This window comes from Loxodonta africana, chromosome 1, assembly GCF_030014295.1.
Source record: "Loxodonta africana isolate mLoxAfr1 chromosome 1, mLoxAfr1.hap2, whole genome shotgun sequence".
NCBI lineage: Eukaryota > Metazoa > Chordata > Mammalia > Proboscidea > Elephantidae > Loxodonta > Loxodonta africana.
The window spans coordinates 75,427,260-75,448,357 of NC_087342.1; the positions used below are offsets into that span (position 1 = coordinate 75,427,260).

Consider the following 21,098-nt stretch of genomic DNA (forward strand, 5'->3'; position numbering starts at 1 on the left):
GTAGCTAGAGGGATATGTTGGGTCAAGAGAAACCTTGTTAAGTTAGGAGACAGCACATGTGAATATTCGTGGAAATAACACAATAGTCAGGAGACTATCCAGACGTTTCCTGTGTTCATCTGACTTTGGCACCGTTCTAGATCTTGGAGATCCAGAAAAAGAAAAAAAAAATCTCTCTTCATGGACAGAAATTGTATCATGGACAGAAGCCAACTTGTAGGTTAAAAAAATGGAAATTTGCATTATATTTGACTGTCCTTATTTAATAAGTAGAAACACCATGTTCAAGACTAGGAAAGCGCATTATAAGGGATGAATAAACACTCAGGTAGAGGAGATAATCAGGTAGAGAAAGTGCTTGACGGCGACACAGAGTCAGAGTGAGCTGGACCCTGAGAAAGGCACAAGGAAAATGAGATGCTGAGATGCACAGCGGCCATCAGAGGCACACCTCATCTCCAAAACCATCCCCACTCTTACCCTGGTTTTCTTCACTCAAATTTCTGTCTGAAGGCTTTATATCACTTGTTCCAAAAAACTGCCCCCCCCCCCCGCCGGCCGTTAGAGGGGGAACAAAGAGTGTATAGGTGTTACTACTGAGGATTAGGGAAATAAAGTTGACAATTGATCTAGATTTTATATCACAGAGGTTATTTTCAACGTGCAGCTGGGTGTACAGCGAGGACAGCAAGATTTTTTTTTTAATCAGAAAACTTTTCCCCTTGGCCAGTACGGGGATTGAACCCGCGACCTTGGCGTTATTAGCACCACGCTCTAACCAACTGAGCTAACCGGCCACCTCAGGGAGAAAATTTTTTTATGTTCACACACTAGGAAGATTTTTCACACCTTCTTCACTCATCCAAACGATACTTGCTTTTACATAATCTTAACTATGAATAAATGACACTCCTTTTTCAAGCTTCTCTGTATGATTTTATTTCCTCTTTCCTCACTCCCGCAGAAACAGGCACAAAATCTCTACCTCCAGCAGAGATGAATTCGCTTCTCCTGTGGAAAACAAGAAGTTCTGGAGCCGTCGATTTCATCCCAACAGAAACATTACTAGAGAGGGCTCCTTCAGCCTACCCCAGGAAGCAAACCTTTGAGAACTATTCAGACACCTCAGGAGAAGGACCTGGTTGATTTGGTCCCTGCTGACGTCCTGAGAATTCCCCTCCTGACAGGAAGGAACGTCCCGGTGGATCTTCCTTGCCTGTTCCGAAATCCTGGGCAGATGACCCTTCTCTGTATTGGAGAAAACGCCCTGCAGCGTGGATCTCTGTGGGTCCATTTTGCGATTTTATTGTCATTCACCGCTCATGTCCCTCTTTCCTTTCCCTAAGGACGAGGACTGTGTTGTCCCGTTCTTTACTCCTCTAGGGTCCCGGGTGCCTGCACAGCATGGTGGGTTGGTCAATAATTTCAGTTCAAGAATTGGAAAAAGCGTACAGAATATCATCTTGGCTGATAATCAGGTTTTGGAAAAATAAACAAATTCTCTAGATTTTGCTAACTGGCAAATATATTCTTTTAATCATTGCCTGCAATATTCAAACAGTGGAGGTCTTGACGCTCAGATTATTTCAGAGGTTTCAAGCTGCTCTTTTCTAGCCACCCCCATAAAACATGGACGCTGGAATGGAGAAGCGCAGACACCACCATCTTCTCCCTACTGATCTGGGGGCACCTGCCATCATACACTAGGTACTGAGTGTGTGGGTCCGCTATACTAAGCGATGCTTAAGGCAAAACCTGGAAAAAGGAGACTCCCTTTACCTAAGCAAAAAAGGGAATGTTAAGGGAAGATAGCGAAAACGGTGGGAAGAAGAAAGAAAAGAAAAACATATCACAGTTTTCATTTTCCTTCAGTAAATCAAGTAAATGCAACAAGAAACTGTAGACGAACTTAAAAGAAGTAGGCATGTGTGAAGCCTAACATAAAGATGTGTGATGTCCCAGGGATGAACAATATAGAGTCCAGTCTTGCAAATCACCCCTTCCCTGTATCTGGCCTGCAGCTTGACATTCCAGGGTCATATCCCTACAGCTAGCTGACCGGCCCCTAGTGTGGACTCACGGGCTTCCAGAGTTCGGTCCTGAGGGTCTGGGGCTCTGGTTCCTAAAGGGTAATTTCTTTCCCTAGAGGGGCATACACAAGAGTAATTTCCATGGGACAATACTGAGGAGTTTCTTAAAATTAAATGCTTCATTCCTGTCGCCAGCCCGCCTGTGTTTGTAAAGGAATGGGGTCTATGAGGGAAGACTTTGATTGTTATGAATAGTGGAGTTTGCTTGGTCGTTTTAATAGGCAAAAAGTATGAGTGAAAGAAGTGTACCGCCACTGTGAGAATTTTCTGGAGGAAAAGACGGCTTTGAGATTATCCAGTCTGGGGCATCTAGAAAAACTCTATTCTGTAGAGGGAACTTGAGACTGAAGGCCAGTTTCATCGTAATTGCAGTGATTGGGTTTGCCCAATATAGGAAAGGCCTTGTTTGCTATGAAACACGGTGGGAAAACATCTGTTTTCGGAGCTTAGAAATGAACTAATTTTGTTCCGGAGATCCTTCCTCCTTACCGAGCATATAAAAAGCAACCACCCATTCCCATTAACCGAACATAGAAAAAAAAAAGAGCGTATATATTGTGACCAACGCAAGAACTCTCCTGCCCTCTGTGTTGGTCTGGGCTTGAAAGCAGTACATCTTCTCCCTAGAGAGGCTGACACTCAGGTCTTCCCTCACCCATAGCCAGTGCCAGCGCCTCCCCTGCCCAGTTCCTCTCTGTTTCCGTGGTTTCCAAGAGGGTGGAGGCGGGTCTTAAGAGAAGGCCCCTGCTCCAAAGATCCCCCTCTGAGTGGAGCCCGTGGACCTGGCTCCCTTCAGATTCAGAGCGTGGAATGTACAGGTTTTCTGTCAAGTGAGGCCCTCAAAAGCTTATCCGCTTTGAAATCGACCCCTAGGGACTTCCGGTTTCAAATCAAATGTCATCAGGAGTCTCCATCAATTTTTTTCTTCTTTCCGAAGGTCTTGTTCATTTGGTTTAATCAACATGATGTCATTAATATGTTGATAATTTTTAAAAGGGAAAGACTTTAGGGGAATTATTTATATAACTAATGCAAGGCTAAATAAAGCAAATTTTAAAGTATTTTTAAACATAATGATTACCATTAATTTCAAAGAGCTTTCGACAGAACATAGAATAATCTTGGAATATTAAATAGGACATACCAAGAATATATGAAGATTATTAAATTTTTTCTAATGAAAAATTTCATGGGTAAACAATGTGAATTTCCCAGTTAAAACGCTTTCATGACACGTTGGAAAGAAAGTGTCCACAAACATTTTTGGGATCTTAGGATTCTTACTCTGTCCTATAGGGTCGCTATGAGTCAGAATCGACTCCATGGCCATGGGTTTGGTTTTTTGTTTTTGGTTAGGATTCTTGGAAGGGAATTCTTCCACTGAAAGTATTTGCTGCCCTCCAGTGGCGGTTGGTGTAATGTTGAAAAATAAAAGTTCTTTGGGGAATATTAGCTTAAGTATGCACCCAAGAAGTCTGGTTGGGTCAAACTTTTGTCTTTTTTGGCTTTTGTACAGCAGGATAAGTCTTATAAGCACATTTATGATTCCTGGGTCATAGTTAGAGAGGCCTGGTGGCTTTGGGTTGTGCAAGTGTGTGTGTCTATGTTTTGGGGGCGGGGGGTGTGGAGTATTTGAGAAATCAATGCAACCAAATGGATTTTGCAGCATATTTGAAAAGTTTTACGTTTTTTGGAATATGTGTTGCCCACAAATTATGTATCAAAATGTATCAAAATTCATTATTTTAAGGCAGGAGACAAATGGCATATATGAATATTTATGGAAGTAACATGAAAGTCAAGAGAAAATTAAAAGGTTTCATACATTCACTCTGGCTTTGGCATCATTCTAGGTCTTGGAGATCCAGAAAAGGAAAAAAAAAAAATCTCTCTTCATGCACAGCAATTAGAGTGGAAGTCAATTGATACCTTAAAAAAAAAGAAGGAAGGAAGGAAAATATGCATTGTGTCTGACTGCGATTACTATAAATCTATAGGGATTAGTTTCAGCGGTAAGAAAGAGCAGTGCAAGGGCTGAGGTGACAATCAGGTGGCAGAGATAATCAGGTAGAGAAAGTACTTGACGGTCCCATGGAAATACAGTGCGTTGGACCCTGGAAAAGGGACAAGGAGAACGAGGTATCAGATGGACAATGGCCTCCATGCACACAGCCCATCCCCAAGGCCATCCCCACTGCTAGACTCCTTTTCTTCACTAAAATTTCTATCTTGAGGCTTTCTGTCACTTGTTCCAAAAATCTCTTTGTTTCTTCTCTTCACCATGCCCATTTTTGAGGGGGAGCAGAGAGGGTAGGTGTCACTACTGAGGATTATTAAAGAGATACAGTCGACATTTGAACTAGATTTTATATCAGAGTGCCTATTTTCTCAGTTTAGCTGGGTGTGAATTGAGTACAAAGTTATTTGTCTATTTATTTTTAATCAACAGAAATCTGTTTTTCTGGCTCAAACATAGACCAAAGCTGGGAACTTGGCATTATTAACACCACACTCTAAACAAACATTCTAACCAGACAACGGTTTTAAAAAAAAAAAACAAACTACTCTTTTACATTCAGATAGATCTTTGTTGTCTTCCTCTTCACTCATCCAAAGGAGACTCTCATATACATAATCTTAATGATGACTAGATGACACTATTTTTTCAAGCTTCTCTTTTTATGTTTTCTATTTCCCCTTTCTGCACTCCAGCAAAAAGAAAAAGAAAAGAAACTCAAAAACTACCTCCAGCAGAAATGAACTTCGCTCCACCATTGCAAAATAAGACGTTCTGGAGCTTGTCTATTTCTTCCCTAGAGAAACATTGACTAGAGAGTGCTCCTTCATCCTTCCCCAGAAAGCCTTTGAGAAGGGTACTGCAACCACTGGAAAGGATCAGGTGGATCAGGACGTGAGGATTCCCTTCCAGACAGGAAAGAGGATCCCCGTTGGATCCGCCCTGTGCGTTCCTATATCCTGGAGAGACGGCCTCTACTTTGTGCTCCCTCAAAGGCTAAAGTTGATTAATTTCCAATTTAGGGCAAAATGTAATAGGCAGAGTACCTCTGTGAAAACACCTAAAGAGACTTTTTATCTCCTGAGCCTTGTATGGTCCATGGATATTTAGACTCTCAGGGCACTTGTAGGAGATAACGTTGGTTCACTATATTAATGACATATGATTCATTGCCATATGAATAGAGAATGATCCAGCTCCAAAATCCCATTCAATGTATGGTTTATTGACCACTCCTGGCACAAGCTGTATTCATGTGGATTAGATATTTGTGTGCAGGAAGTTTATTAGGGAATGATATGGGAACAACACCTGTAAAGCAGTGAGGGATGCAGGGTTAGAAGGGGAAAAGTCGACAGGCAGCAACAGAGGCCTGAGCTGATCCCATGAGGAGCCTTGAAAATGGGAGGGCCCTTCAGAGTTAAGGCAAGAGAGTCAGACCTTTATAGGTATGTATTAAGCATCCATTACTGTGGGCTGCTCAGAGAGACAACATGGCCTTCACTGAGGCAGTTCCTTTCAGCTGAGGGCAATTCCTAGAGAGGACCTCAACTTTGTGCCATGAGGGAGCAACACTTGTGGCAGCTGGGGAAATGAATGCCTTGGTCCTGAAAGGAGGGAACCTGGGTGTCACAACCCAGCACACAACACAGAGAACAAGGTTGGAGGCAGGCTTAACAGGCAGCTGCTAAGCAGCAGTAGGAAGGTTGTTAGGTTACTGCAGTAATTCAGGCAAGAGATGCAGGTAGTTTGGGCCAGATTGGAAGCAATTCAGGAGCTGAGAATTTTGTATCATGTCACAGGAGCACCAACAGGACATCCCGACAGGAAGAAATGTCGTGATGCCTAGGTAAGAAGTGCATTTCATTATCCAGCTTTTGATTTCAGAGGACACTTGAGTCATGAAACAATATTATATCCAATTTATGATTAATAGGCACATGAACCTTCATACTAAAAAGTAATGGAAACAAAATTAGAAATTCTACCATTGATCCAATTCTTGAAAAGCTCATAGGTAATAAAAATGGAAAAACATAATAGCTAAAATTATAATCATGCTATGACTATTTCTTTTATATAGAATTTTAAAATATGGAAGTTATTACTAGCTTAAAATAATAATTTCAGATGCATGTGGGATTAGATTAATTGATTACTTTGCTAATGGCTTGCTCTCATTTAAAATGGTAAAGATTAATTTATATAAATTTTAAATGGCTTCTTTTCCCACAAGGAAGAATTAGGAATGTTTGTCAGGGCCAGTGGTGCCAAGGAAATCCATCTGACTGTGGATGAAATCAATTTTGAAGACAGTGTCTAAAGCAGAATCTCTCCTAACAGGCTATAGAACTCTGTGTCCCTAATGAACTATTTTAAAAATATTTTAAAGAATAAAGCAAAGAAAAATATTAACCAAATTATGCTAGTACTATTTTTTATGCCCTAAAATATTTATTTTAGAAAATGAAATCAACTTCTATAAAAGAAAAGTAGGAATGGATTTTTTCCCCAAAGTTATTTAGCTAGTGAGAGCGAAGCATAGAATCTTCTCATTCATAGCCAAGTGGTGCTTTCCGATTCATAGAGACCCTTTTCAGAAACATACCCAGGCAAATCAAGACAAAAAGGATAGCTTTTCAATAATTAGTGCTGGGACAACTGGATATCCACACACAAAAAGAAGAATTTAGAGCCTTCCCTCAAACCATACACAAACGTTAACTTAGAATCCATCATAGACTGAAATGTAAGACCTCAAATTATGAAAGTTTTAGGTGAAAACACTGAAGAAAATCTTTGTGACCTTGGACACCAAAAGCACTATCCATAAAGAAAAAAATTGACTAACAGAACTAAACTAAAATCTTTTGCACTTCGAAAGATACCATTAGGAAAATGAAAAGACAAACCATAGGCTGGGAGAAAATATCCCTGAATCAAATATCTCATGAAGGACTTGAATCCAGAATATGTAAAGAAATTTTATAAATCAATAATACTAAGATAAAGAACCAAATTTAAACACACAGAAGATTTGAATACACATTTGTCCAAATAAGACATGCAAATGGCTAATAAACACATGTAAAGATGTTCAACACCATACTTATAAAACCAAAAAAGAAAAAAGCCCAAACTCTTTGCTGTCGAGTTCTAACACATAACCGCCATATAGGAAAGTAGAAGTGTCCCATAAGGTTTCCAAAGACCAGCTGGTAGAATTGAACTGCAGACCTTTACTTAGCCGCTGTAGTACTTAACCACTATACAACCAGTGCTACTCACAGTCATCATGGATGTATAAATTAAACCACATTGACATAGCACTTCACACTTACTCTGTGCCTATACCAGAAAACATAGATGATAACCTGTGTTACTGATGATGTGGACAAATTTGAACTCTCATACAGTGCAGGTGGGAATGCAAAATGACACAGCCACTTTAGAAAACAGTTTGACTGTTTTTAAAAAGGTTAATAATAATTTTAACATATTGTTGTTACAGGTTGAATTGAATCCTCCAGAAATATGTGTTGAAAATTTTAACCCCTATATCTGTGTACGAAATCCCATTTGGCAATAGGATTTGTTTGTTCTATCAGTGAGGCCGTATCGCTGTAGAATGTGTCCTAAACCTACTAACACTTGAGATGAAAACAGCAGGTTAGAGTCAAAGACAAGGGAGCACATGCTGGGTGGAAGACAGGTGCTACCAGAAAACAGACCCAGGTGAATCTACTTAGAAGCACATAAAGCAGCACAGGAAGTAGGATTGCAGGCCGCTAAAAGATTAAGTTGGCTCCACTGGGGATTGAACTCAGGATCTTCTGCGTGTAAAGCAGATGTGCTAACCACTACACCATGGAACCACTACAAGTATAGTCCCATGGACATCCAGAACAACTAACAAATCTGTATTGGAAGAAGTACAGCCAGAATGCTCACTAGAAGTGAGGATGGCAAGACTTCCTCTCATATATGACCTGATATCAGAAGGGATCAGCCCTTTGAAAAGGACATTCTGCTTGGTAAATGAGAGGGTCAGTGAAGAACAGAAAGACCTTCAATGAAATGGACTGACACAGCACTGCTACAATGGCCTCAAGCATAACAATGGTTGTGGGGATGGCACAAGAGCTGGCAGCATTTTGTTTTCTTGTAGGGTCTGCTGTGAGTCAGAACCAGCTCCATGGCACCGAAAAACAACAAAATCAAAAAGTTGAACTAGACGAGAAAGAACCTCCCCCCAGAGACACATACTGAAGTTGGCCTTCTACCCTCCTAAACTATGAAAAAGAAAGAAAAAAAAAAAATCCTGTTCTTTAAGCCACCCAAAGGACTGGTCCCTCCTGATAACAAGTGGAAAGCATCTAAGAGGAGGCCTCACCATCTTCGATTCTAATGAGCATTCTGGCTGTACTTCTTCCAAGACATTTTGTTAGTTTTTCTGGTAGTCCATGGGACTGTACTTGTTGTGGTCCATGGTGCAGTGATTAGCATACCAGCTTTACATGCACAAGATCATGGGTTTGATCCCCAGTGGAGCCAGTGGTATTTCAGTCACAGCAGCACGAAGAAACTAAGACATCATTATGTCAGGGACCACATCTGTTTTGCTACCTTTGTATTGTCAAGGACTGGCACAAAATAGTACATCAATACCTGTTGCCATCAAGCCAATTCACTCTTCCATAGGGTTTCTATGGAGCAGCTGCTAACACTTTAGTTAGCAGCTGAGCTCTTAATCTCAATGCCACCAGGGCCTTTCTGTATCAGTGTATCTGCTACATGTTGGGGGAAATCCTTCAGCTGTCTTGGGGAGGTGAGGCAGGCACAGAATTTTAGTATGATGTGAGGCCCACGGAGGTATGGCTAGTCTAAACGTTAAGTCTTAACTTCAGGAGCAATTCTCGTGGGGCCAAGCAGTGTCCAATCTTCTCTCAGAATCAGTTCCTCACTGATTTGAAAATCCATTGAACTAAACTTGTCTTTGGTCTGGGATAGTGACAACTAGACCAATGACCAACATCATGATAAATGGAGAAAAGATTGAAGTTGTCAAGAATTTCATATTACTTGGATCCACAATCAATAGCACTGGAAGGAGCAGTCAAGAAATCAAAAGATGCATTGCATTGGGTAAATCTGCTGCAAAGGACCTCTTCAAAGTGTTGAAGAGCAAAGATGTTACCTTGAAGACTAAGGTGTGCTGACCCAAGACATGGTATTTTCAATCGCATGAGACGCATGTGAAAGCTGGACAATGAATAAGGAAGACTGAAGAAGAATTGACGCCTTTGAATTGTGGTGTTGGTGAAGAATATTGAATATACCATGGATTGTCAAAAGAACGAACAAATCCGTCGTAGAAGAAGTACAGCCAGAATGCTCCTTAGAGGCAAGGATGGCGAAACTGCATCTTACATACTTTGGACATGTTGTCAGGAAGAATGAGTCCCTGGAGAAGGACATCATGCTTGGCAGAGGACAGGGTCAGCGGAAAAGAGGAAGACCCTCAATGAGGTGGATTGACACAGTGGCTGCAACAATGAGCTAAAGCATAACAACCATTGTAACGATGGCTCAGGACCAGGCAGTGTTTCGTTCTGTTGTGCATAGGGTCGCTTTGAGTCAGAACCGACTCAACACCACATAACAACAACAACAACAACAGTGACATTACCCCAAAAGTATGAAGGATAAGTAGTTAAGCTGTTGAGTTGAAAAACTAGCAGCATCTCAATGGAGTTATGTTTTTATATGGCTATTTATCTTGTCTGGAAATGCAGAAATAAATCCTCCATACTGAATTGTTGTGAAACACAAACCTTTCAGAAGGATGGTGGGCCATCCCAAGTTTTGTATGGAGTTCCTGTGCTAATCAGGCCTCCTTATCCTCATTCACCTCTGAAATGAGCTCAATCTGTTCAAACTGTATTTCCAGCACCCTTAAAGCTTTGGCACTTTTATTGTGTACTTTTAGGTCAAAGAATCTGTGAGCTCCCGATGTACAGGGTGCTAATTCAGCCTAGCCTCCCCACATAGTAGAGCCTTCATGTTCAGAAATGCTGGCTGTGATATGATGAAGTTCTTACACTTCATAGCTGCTGATGGGAAAGCTGACCCCAAACAGTGTGAAGGTTAAAACTCTCGTTCTGATAATAGAAACTAACATGGAACTGAGAGATGTCCTGGGCTGAAATCATCACAAAGTTATAAAAAAGCAAGAAGAAAGAGTCTATTCCACAAATGTTCAAAGAGGCAAAAATGGAAAATAGACAAGCAAACTGCCAGTGCCATGTCTGCCAGAGTTCAAGGAATGTTACAGAATCGAGTATATATCAATATTACAAATGGGTAATATCATTCAAAGTTTCACCTTTTCAAACTGGCTAAAAACTGCTAAATATACATGATTCTACATTTTGAATTGTCTTTCTTCAGAAGCATTGGTTCAGATTTGAGTAATGGCAGTCAGGAAGGTCTTCACTGGTTCAACACATCTTACTATTTACTAAATGCTAAAAGACAAAGAAAAGAGTGGAAAATACGTGGATCTTTTGTGCTCTGTTTAAGATTTGTTTATATGAAACTTTCCCTAAAGGATGCTTTCTAGGTTTCCCTAGCTATTGTTTTTATACCTCACGACCAGTTGATGTGTCCTTGTGAGTCCAGCTCCAGCTAGGTCACTTTATACTAACGGACAGGGAACAATGGCCCCAATTTCAACTCCTAGGTCATGAGCACCGTGTCCGTTCACCTCTTCTGCCAGCACACTTATTGGAGGTCAATAACCTTGGTATAGTAGAAGGAACTCGAGGTATGACATCCAGTCACATCTGTTTCCATATAATATTTATTACATTGTTACAGAAAAGGGAAAATCAGTGATCTTTCTAGATCTCATTTTCATCATTTGCTAGTTGAAAAATTAAGCCAGAATACTCCTCAGAAGGGAAGATGTTGAGACTTTGTCTTATATGTTTGGACATGTTTTCAGGAGGGACCAGGCCCTGGAGAAGGTCACATACTAGGTAGAGAGTCAGCAAAAAAGAGGAAGACCCTCAATGACATGGATTGACACAGTGGCTGCAACAATGAGCTCAAACATAGCAATGATTGTGTGGATTGTGCAGGACCAAGCAGTGTCTCATTCTGTTGTACATGGAGTCACTATAAGACTGCACCTAACAACAACAACTACATTCAGTGCCAGACACGGTTCTAGTAACAAATGCTACAGTAGTAAACGAATAAAAAAAAAGTCTTTTGACTTTTCCCTCAATGTAGAACAAAACCGGCATTCCTAACCAAGGCCAGATTTACTGAACTGATAGAGACTAGAGGAATCCCTGAGACTATTGCCCTAAGACACCCTTTTAACTTGGAACTGAAGTCACCTCCAGAGGCCTCCTTTCAATCAAATAATAGATTGGCTTATAAAATAAATATCACCTGTGAGGAATGTGTTCCCTTAAACAATCAACTATACGAGACCAAATGGTCAACATTTACCCAAACACGAGAAGGCAAAAATGGGTAGGGAAGCTAGATAAATGGACATAGAACAAATAGAATGGAAACAATGAGAATGCTGACACCTTGCAAAAACTGTAGCCAATGTCATGGAAAATTTGTACAAAAATTGTAAAATGGAAACCTAATTTGGTGTGTAAAATTTCACCTAAAACACAATACACATTTTTAAAAACACACAAAAAAGTCTTTTCCCTCATAGACCTTACGTTCTGGTGATAAAGAAAGGTAGATTGCAAAATGATTAAGTAAATTACATAGTTTATTAGATGTACATAAATATATTGACAAAAAAATCAGGAATGAGGATAAGGCATTCAGGAATAGTGAAACTCTGGAAGTCCACGGTGGGTTCACTAATAATGTGATATTTGAAGAAGATGAGTTAGTGCACGTATCTGGAATAGAGTGTTGAAAGCAAAGGCAGTGGTTAGTACGAAGGTCTTGAGGCAGAAAGATGTCTAATGTATTTAAAGTACAACAAGAAGGTCAATGATAACTTTAGCAGAGTGAGCAAGGGGGAGAGCAGTAGGAGAAAAGGTCAGAGAGGAAATTGATTAGGGAGCAGGGACATTATGTAGAGCCTTGCAGATTATTACAAGGATTTTGGCTTTTTTTTTTTTCCCTCTGAGTACAGTAAGGATCTAATGATGCATTTTTAGTACAGAGAACAATAAGGAGCCATTGTCGGGTTTTAAATATTCTGTAGACAGTATCTTGTTAAAGGCAATGGAAGCAAACTCAAGACAGAATAAGAAATATTGACAATATTCTGAACCCCTGGTGGTGCATGGTTAAGAGCTCGTTGGCTGCTAACCAAGAGGTCAGCAGTTAGAATCCACCAGCTACTTGGAAACCCGATGGGGCAGTTCAACTCTGTTCTATAGAGTTACCCTGGGTTGGAATCAACTCCATGGCAACAGGTAATAATATTCTACATTAGAGAATATTATGGCTAGAGCCAAGCTAATAGTAATGGAAGTATCTGAGAACTGGCCATATTCCAGATATATTTTGAAGATAAAGCAAGGACAATTTTCAGAGTGACTGGATATGCTGAACAGAGCAAAAATGGAGTCAGTGAAGATCCCAAATTCTTAGTCCTAAACAGCTGGAAGGATGAAGTTGCAGTTAAATGAGATAGAGATCAATATGTTTGGAACAGTTTCAGAGGATAGATATGAATTCCACTTTGGGATATGTTAAGTTTAAGATGATTACTGTAAGACTTCTAAGAGGAGATAATCAGTTGGCTAGAGATACACAGCGGTACTCCAATGAAGACCATGGAAGATGTAACCATGAGATGATGAGCTTAGCCACAGAATGACAACAAAAACAGAAGAGGCCTGAGGATTGAGCTCTGAGACTTTACAATGTTTACCCAAAAGCCAAAGAGGTCAGATAAGGAGATAATCAGGTAGAGAAAGTGCTTGACAGTCATATGGATATAGTGCACTGGACCCTGAAAAAGGGACAGGGAGAACAAGATGTCAGACGGACAGTGGCCATCAGACGCACAACCCACTTCCAAGGCCATCCCCACTCCCAGCATCATTTTCTTCACTGAAATTTCTATCTTAAGGCTTTATGTCACTTGTTTCAAAAACCTCTTTCTTCTTCTCCTCACCCACCCCTTTAGAGGGAGAGCAAAGAGGGTAGGAGTCACTACCTAGGATTAAAGAAATAAAGTTGACATTTGATCTAGGTTTTATGTCAAAGAGGCTCTTTCCAATAGTTCAGCTGGGTGTGAAGTGAGTACAGCAACATCTTCTCTCGACCAAGCATGGGCATCAAACTGGGCACCTTGTCTTTATTAGCACCTCCTAACCAGCTGAACTAACCCGCCACCAGTAAAAAAGTTATTTTATATTTAGAAACTGCTAAGTATGTGGACTCCCTCAACACTCATCAAAAGAACCCTCTCATTTACCCAATATTAACTATTACAAAATGATACTATGTTTTTGAGTTTCTCTTTATGTTGCCTATTTCCCTTTTCCACACTCCTGCAAAAAGAAGAAGAAACATAAAATCTGCACCTCCAGCAAAAACGAACTTCGCTCCTCCGTCGCAAAATAAGACGTTCTGGAGCTCATGGAATTCATCCGAGAGAAACTTTCACTAGAGAGGGTTCCTTCATCCTACCCCAAGAAGCCTTTGAGAAAGATTCAGAGACCCCTGCGAAGGATTTGTTGGATTTGGCCCTGGCTCAGGACATGAGGATTCCTCTCCAGAATGTCCCAGGTGGATCAGCCCACCTGCTACTAAATCCTGGGGAGATGCCCCTTCTCTGTGTTCTGGGAAGGCTAAAGTTGATTAATTACAATTTAGGGCAAAATGTAATAGGCAAAATACCTCTGTAAAAGTATCTAAAGAGACTTTTATCTCATGAGCCTTATATTGTCCATGGCTATTAAGACTGTCTGGACATTTGTATAGGATAACATGTGTTCACTATATTAATTGCCACAGGAATACAGAGCGATCCAGCTTCAAAATCTCATTTAGTGTATGGTTTCTTAGACCACTCCGGGCACAAACTGTATGCAAATGGGTTAGATATTTGTACACAGGAAGTTTATTAGGGGATGCTATGGGAACAACACCTGTCAGGGAGTGAGGGAAGCACGATTACAAGCGGAAAAGTTGACAGGCAGCAACAGAGGCCTGAGCTGATCCCTTGAGGAGCTCTGAAAATAGGATGGCCCTTCAGAGTTGACCCAAGAGAATCAGACCTTTATAGGCATGTATTGAGCAGTCGTTAGTGTGGGCTGCTTTCAGAGAGGGGACATGGCCTTGATAGAAGCAGTTCCTTTCACCTGAAGGCAATTCCTAGAGCAGGCTTCAAATTTGTTCCATGAGGGAGTAACACTCCTGTCAGATGAGGACATGAATGCCTTGGTCCTGAAAGGAGGAAACTTGGGTGGCACAACACATCACAGAGAATAAGGTTGGAGGCAGGCTTAGCAGGCAGCTGATAACCAGCAGGAGGGAGGTTGTTAGGCTACTGCAATAATTCGGACAAGAAATAGAGGTAGTTTGGGCCAAATTCGTAGCACTTCAGTAGTCGAGAACATTGTATCATTTTGAAGTAGCGCCAACAGGACGTCCAGACAGGAAGAAAGGTTGTGATGCCCCCATGAGAAGTGTATTTCTTTTGATTTTTTATTTTACAGAATACATGAGTCATAAAACAATACATCCAGTTTATGATTAATATGCATATGAACCTTAATACTCAAAAATAATGGAAATGAATTGAGAAATTCTACCATTGATCCAATTCTTGAAATGCTCAGAAGTAATGAAAATAGAAAAATATAATCCCTAAGAATATAACCATGCTATGACTATTTCTTTATGTAGAATGTTAAAATATGGACGTTATTTACTATATTAAGGTGATGATTTAGGTGTACGTCATATTAGATGAATTGACTACAGTGCAATTGGCTTCTTTTCATATAAAATGCTGAGATAATAAGCTGATTAATCACAAGATAATGACCTTAGCTTTTATGATATTAGAATAAATAGAGAAGAGGAGAAGTCTGAGGACTGAGTTCTGAGGCTGTCCAATGTTTACCCAAAAGCCAAAGAAGCCTTGGGATCAAAATGGGCAAAGTTGTGCTCCTTTTTAAAGCAGTCACTTCTTTCCTACTCATCATATTCAGATTGAAATCTAACCTCCATACTGTACAGGACCTTCCCTGACCTCCCTGTTCTTGCACCTGTTATTCCACTTACCTTCTCTTCTCTGAGGGCTCTGATTCAAACCTACGCCTGAAGCTCTCTGTACTCCACTTACTCTCCATCCTGTTCACCCACGATCAGAATCCCCCCTCCATTCAACTACTCTTCAACCAACTCAGTTTTTTTTTTTTTTTAAATTAACTGAAATTTTGTTTAGCCACCAATGTGGTGATCATTAGGACTGGGGGTGATGCCCCTTTTCTGTGCTCCTCTGAGAAAACCCTGTGATTTTTATCGGTTGTTCTACTCACCAATTTTACTGTAACTAAATTACTATGGGAAAATTTGTCATAATGATCACTTTAGGTGCCCCTTTCCTCCTTCTAGCATTCCATTTCCCTAAGGCCATCTGGTACTTCTATTCACCAGCATGAGATTGGGCTGCTCAATAATTTCTTCAAAATAAGTATTAAGGCACATTTTTGAGAAAGGTTAACGAACAAACATAGGTGTTGAATGGAATCGCTGTCTAACCTGCAGATCGGATCTGAAAATAGTGTCAAGCTTGAGATTGTGCTAATAAGAAACATGCTTTTCGCCTCCTTTACCCCCAGTATTTTCATCAGGTTGTTTTTTAGCTGCCAAAGAAGGAGACATAAAGTGATCTTTCTCAGAGACTGAGAAATCTCTCTAGTCAAAAATTTCTAATACTTGGGGACAAGCGCATTTTCGCTGCTGAACACCTGGACCTAGACTCGACCTTTGGAAAGTTTAATTTTAGAGCCCTGGTGGTTTATTGGTTAGGCCGGGGCTGCTAATCAGAAAGATTAGCACTTCAAATCCACCAGGCGCTTCTTGGAAACTCTATGGGGCAGTTCTACTCTGTCCTATAGGGTCTCTATGAGTCGGAATCTACTCGACAGCAAGGGGTTTGCCTTTTTCGTTTGGTGGTGTAGTGGTTAAGAGCTCAGCTGCTGACCAAAAACTCAGCAGTTCAAATCCACCAGCGGCTCCTTGGAAACCCTATGGGACAGTTCTACTCTGTCCTATAGGGTCCGTGTGAATCAGAAACGACAGGGCTGCACCTGACAGGAACAACAGAAGGAAGATTGCTTCCAGTCTCCCAGGGAAGGACAGTGATTCAAGACAACTCACATGAAATGAATAACAAATAAGAGTCAGGTACATCACAATGGTCATCTTCCTGCTATAAAACAGATTTAAGGGTTTCGGACACAGAGTTTACACGTTCCAGAACAGAAAAGATGAGTGATACAGGATAGAACTTCGTTTGATGCTCAGAATAGAGCTTCATTTCACGTCTAATAGACTCACTCGCCACAGATTACACTTCCATAGATCCCCACCACCCTCGCGACCCTCGGTTAGCAGAAAACTGGACACAGCCCGACACCCACGCCCTCTGCTCTTCGGTCTCTCTGGCTAGTGCCGAGGCACAAATTGCCGAGGGCCTACTGAAACCAGCCCTTTCGTCCTGTTTCCTAAGGGTTCATGTTCAGTCATCCGGAGATGAAGATCATTGCGTCTTGCACCAGCAGAGAAATGAGATCAGAATTTATGAAGAAATTTCTTGAAACTTGCCCATGATTGTCCTGGTGCTTGTAAAGGAATTGGGACCCTGGGAGTAGCATTCGCTTGACTATGATTTCTCGAGTTTTGATACTGTCGATTATAAGAATGGGGAAGTACAAGGGGAAAAAATGTTTCTCAACCTGAAAATATCCTGAAGGAAAGCACATATTTCCTAACAATCAATTAGAAACGGGAAAGAAGAGGACAGGCGAGTTTCCGTAGTGTAGTGGTTATCACGTTCGCCTAATACGCAAAAGGTCCCCGGTTCGAAACCGGGCGGAAACAAACTGGGCGTTGCTTTTGTGAGTTCTGATTTTCACTGCACAAACTCTTAATCCGAACATGCTTCAACGAATCCCCTAACCTTCGCTTTCCTTTTGTAGCACCTGACTTTAAATTAAAAGAATAATGTGCTTGACTTGCCTCCTCGCCCGGCCCCGGACGCTTGTCAGGTTTTCCATTTCCCGCTGAGTTACAAAAGTTTCTGCACCCGTTAGAAAGGCGAGGTCTCCATCGTTCTCTGGCACAGGATTCAAAGTGAAGAGTCCTGAGACAATAGAGTGGCTGCTGTGTACAAAAAAAAAAAAAAAAGTTGCTGTCAGGTCACTTACGACTCACAGAGACGCTGTGGGACTCAGCATAACGGCCCCATTAATTTTCCTACAGGAGATCTTAGACTCGAACTGCTGACATTTCAGATAACAACCAAGCTGTTAAGCAAATCGCCACCAAGGCTCTGGACAAGAAATAAAACAAATTAAAAAAAAAAAAAAAGCCAATTGCCATGGAATCAATTCTGACCATAGCAGCCCCATACAACAGGGTAGAAATGCTCCACAGAGTTTCCAAGGAGCGCTTGGTGGATTCGAACTGCCAAGCTTTTGGTTAGCAGTCATAGCACCTTACTACACCACCAGGTTTTCCGGACATGAAATAGGCGATCTTAAAGGTATGCACGTGCTTGGCCAAAAGTAGTGAGGCTGAAGCAGGCCGCATAGACTAAAATCTATTTTTATTTACAAGTTTGGTAAGCGGTCGTAGTTAATGCTGGAAACCACTATGTGTGAGTGTTTGTTAAAATCAGTATGGAAAGTTGCAGAAAGGAATAACAGTACAAGCTGAAACTCATTATTTTCATTGTTTCCGTACCTAGGGGTGGACTGTTCCATGAAGGGTACTGTATCTTAACCAACAAAGAACTGTGCCACAGGGAAGTTATGCTCTCACAAAGGAGCTTATTGTAATTTCCTTTTGACTGCCCTCAGAACCTGTTGAAAGTCACCAAACCAAGAACAGATGTTGCCAGGCTGTTCCCAAGGAAATGGAATCTAGCCAACAAAGATTCCTTAAATCAATCATGTATTCCCATAGGTGATGTTTCCCACCTTTGACAATCATGTAACTTTTCTTAATTTACTTCCTTCTGTAACAGTATATTGGAGACTCCCTGACTGTGAATCAGGGGATTCTCCTAGTCTCTTGTGCCCAGCACACACTGGCAAAGTCCTCGTGGCAATGATCATCTTTGTCCTTGTTTAATAAAAATCTCTTTTGATTGCATTTGACTGTGGGGTCATTTTCTCCTATGACAGACAAGATGGTGGCTGTCAAGGGAGCCAGAAATAGTCACAGTCTGGATATATTTTGAAGATAGAAGAAAAATTTCTGACATACTTGGTGTGAGGTATGAGAGAAAGAGTAAAATAAATGATGTCTTCGAGGGTTTTTTTGCCTCAAAGACTAGAAGAACTGAGCTGTCATTAACTGAAATGGTGAAGCTTGGATGTAGTAGGATTATTAGAGAAAAGTGGGAGTTCAGTTTTAGGCTTGCTAACTTTTAGATGCCTAGTACAAAACATCCAAGTGGCAATGCCAAGGAATCAGTTGTATATACAAGACACAAGGTTAATGGAGTGGTCTAGACTGCAGATACAAATTTGTGAGTTGCAGGCATATAAACCAAAAAGCCAAACCCATTTCATCAAGAACTTAAGGGCTCAGCTGCTAGCCGAAAGGTCACCAGTTCAAACCCACCACCCACTCCATGAGTGAAAGATGTGGCAGTCTGCTTCTCTAAAGATCATAGTCTTGGAAACCCTATGGGGCAGCTCTACTCTGTCCTATAAGGTTACTAGGAGATGATGTAGGCATACCGATGATTTAAGCTATGAGAATGGATGAGATTCCCAGGGAGTGAGTGTATATAAATTACAGGTTCGAGGACCAATCTGTGGGACTTTCTAATATAGAATGGGTGAGGAGAGGGGAAAGAAACAAAGGACATTGAGAAGGTTGAGCCAGCAAGGTAGAAAGACAGTCAGGACAGTAGTGTTTTGGAAGCCAAATTTAAAAAAAAGAAAAAAACTTTTAAGACAGTAAGTATGTTTATTGACACTGAGAAGTTGTCTTAATTTCTTAGTGCTGCTGTAACTGAAATACCACAAGTGGTTTTCTTTAAGGAATAGAAATTTATTTTCTCACAGTTTAAGAAGCTGGAAGTCCAAATTCAGGGCACTACTGTAGGAAAATGCTCTCTCCCTCTTAGCCCTGGGAAAAAATCTTTCTCTCCGTTTCTATACCCCCAGAGTTCCTGGTTCCTTAGTAATCATCCGGTGTGTTTCTGTCTTCCTCAGTTTGTGCTCTCTTATCTCAGTGCCAGTCTGCTCTTTTTGTATCTCAAAAGTGATTAAATATAAGACGTACCCTACACTGATATGGCCTCATTAACATAAAAATAAAACTGATTCCAAAATGGGATTAAATCTCCAGGTACAGAGGTTTAGATTCTATCACATATTTTGGGGAGACATAATTGAATCCGTAACTGAAGTCAAGGAAGATAAGGTCTTGAAAAAGTGACAAGAATACATTAGTAATCTTGACAAGGAGATTCCATGAACTGATGGTGTAAAAAAAAAAACCAGAATGTAGTGGATTTAAAAACATAAGGAGAGGAATTGGAGACAGTAAATCTGGATAACACTTTAGAAGTGATTTTTATAAGGCCATCTGAGAAACAGGGTAATACCTAGAGGGGTATGTTGGGTCAAGAGAAACCCTTTTAAAAAAGGAGACAAATAGCATATTTGAATGTTCATGGGAATAATACAATAGGCACAAATTGAGAGGTTTCACACATTTAATCTGACTTTGGCACAATTCTAGGTAATGGTAATCGAGAAAAAAAAATCTGACTTTGCAGACAAATATTGTGAAGGCCAACTGGTAGACAGAATTTTAAAAAAGAAAAATATGCATTAAGTCTGACTGCGATTATTTTAACAGCTGAAAGTATCAATTTCAACATTATGAAAGGGCAGTGCAAGGGATGAGTTGTGAGTCAGGTAGAGGACATAATCAGAGAAAGTGCTTGAGGGCCACATGGTAGACAGTGCGCTGGACACTGAAAAAGGGACAAGGAGAATGGGACGCTCTTATGGACAGCGGCCATCAGGCGCACACCCCATCCCCAAGACCATCCTCACTCCTAGCCTGGTTTTCTTCACTAAGATTTCTATCTTAAGGCTTAATGTCACTTGTTCCAGAAAACCCTTTTTTCTCGCCCCACCCACCTTTAGAGGGGAGCGAGTCGCCATTACTGTGGATTAAGGAAATAAAGTCGAAGTTTGATCGAGAATTGGTGTCACAGAGGTTATTTTCAAACTGCAGCTAGGTATACCGCAAGGGTTTTTTTAAACAAAAACGAACTCCTTTCCTTGGCCCGTACAGGGATCGAACCGGCCACCTTGGCGTTATTAGCACCACGCTCTAACCAACTGAGATAACCGGCCTCTCGCATAAGAGATTCTTTCTTATTTGAAAAGATCGAAGATTGCTCACTCCCTCGCCATCCATCCAAAGGATACTCACTTTTTCATAATGTTAGCTATGATCAAATGACACTGTGTTCAAACTTCTCTTTAGGTTTTCCGTTTTCCCTTTCCTCACTCCCGCAAAAAGAAAAAGGAACAAAAACTCTACCTCCAGCAGAAATGAATTCCTCCTCCTATGGAAAATAAGACGTTCTGGAGCTCATCGATTTCGTTCCGACAGAAACATTCGCTTGAGAGGGCTCCCCCATCCTACCCCAGGAAGCCTTTGAAAAGGATGCAGACACCTCGAGGAGGGATCTGGTGGATTTGGTCCCCGCTCAGGGCGTG

At 41.0% G+C, this 21,098-nt stretch overlaps 4 non-coding genes across 4 annotated transcripts; 1 reads left to right on the forward strand and 3 right to left on the reverse strand.

Moving 5' to 3' along the window:
- Positions 1-723: 723 nt before the first annotated feature.
- TRNAI-AAU (transfer RNA isoleucine (anticodon AAU)) lies at positions 724-797 on the reverse strand. Its single transcript has one exon. It is a non-coding gene; the product is annotated as a tRNA-Ile (tRNA).
- A 7,112-nt stretch (positions 798-7,909) lies between these two features.
- TRNAV-UAC (transfer RNA valine (anticodon UAC)) lies at positions 7,910-7,982 on the reverse strand. Its single transcript has one exon. It is a non-coding gene; the product is annotated as a tRNA-Val (tRNA).
- A 9,168-nt stretch (positions 7,983-17,150) lies between these two features.
- On the forward strand, positions 17,151-17,223 carry TRNAV-AAC (transfer RNA valine (anticodon AAC)). The gene has a single exon. It is a non-coding gene; the product is annotated as a tRNA-Ile (tRNA).
- A 3,432-nt stretch (positions 17,224-20,655) lies between these two features.
- TRNAI-AAU (transfer RNA isoleucine (anticodon AAU)) lies at positions 20,656-20,729 on the reverse strand. The gene has a single exon. It is a non-coding gene; the product is annotated as a tRNA-Ile (tRNA).
- Between the last annotated feature and the right edge of the window lie 369 nt (positions 20,730-21,098).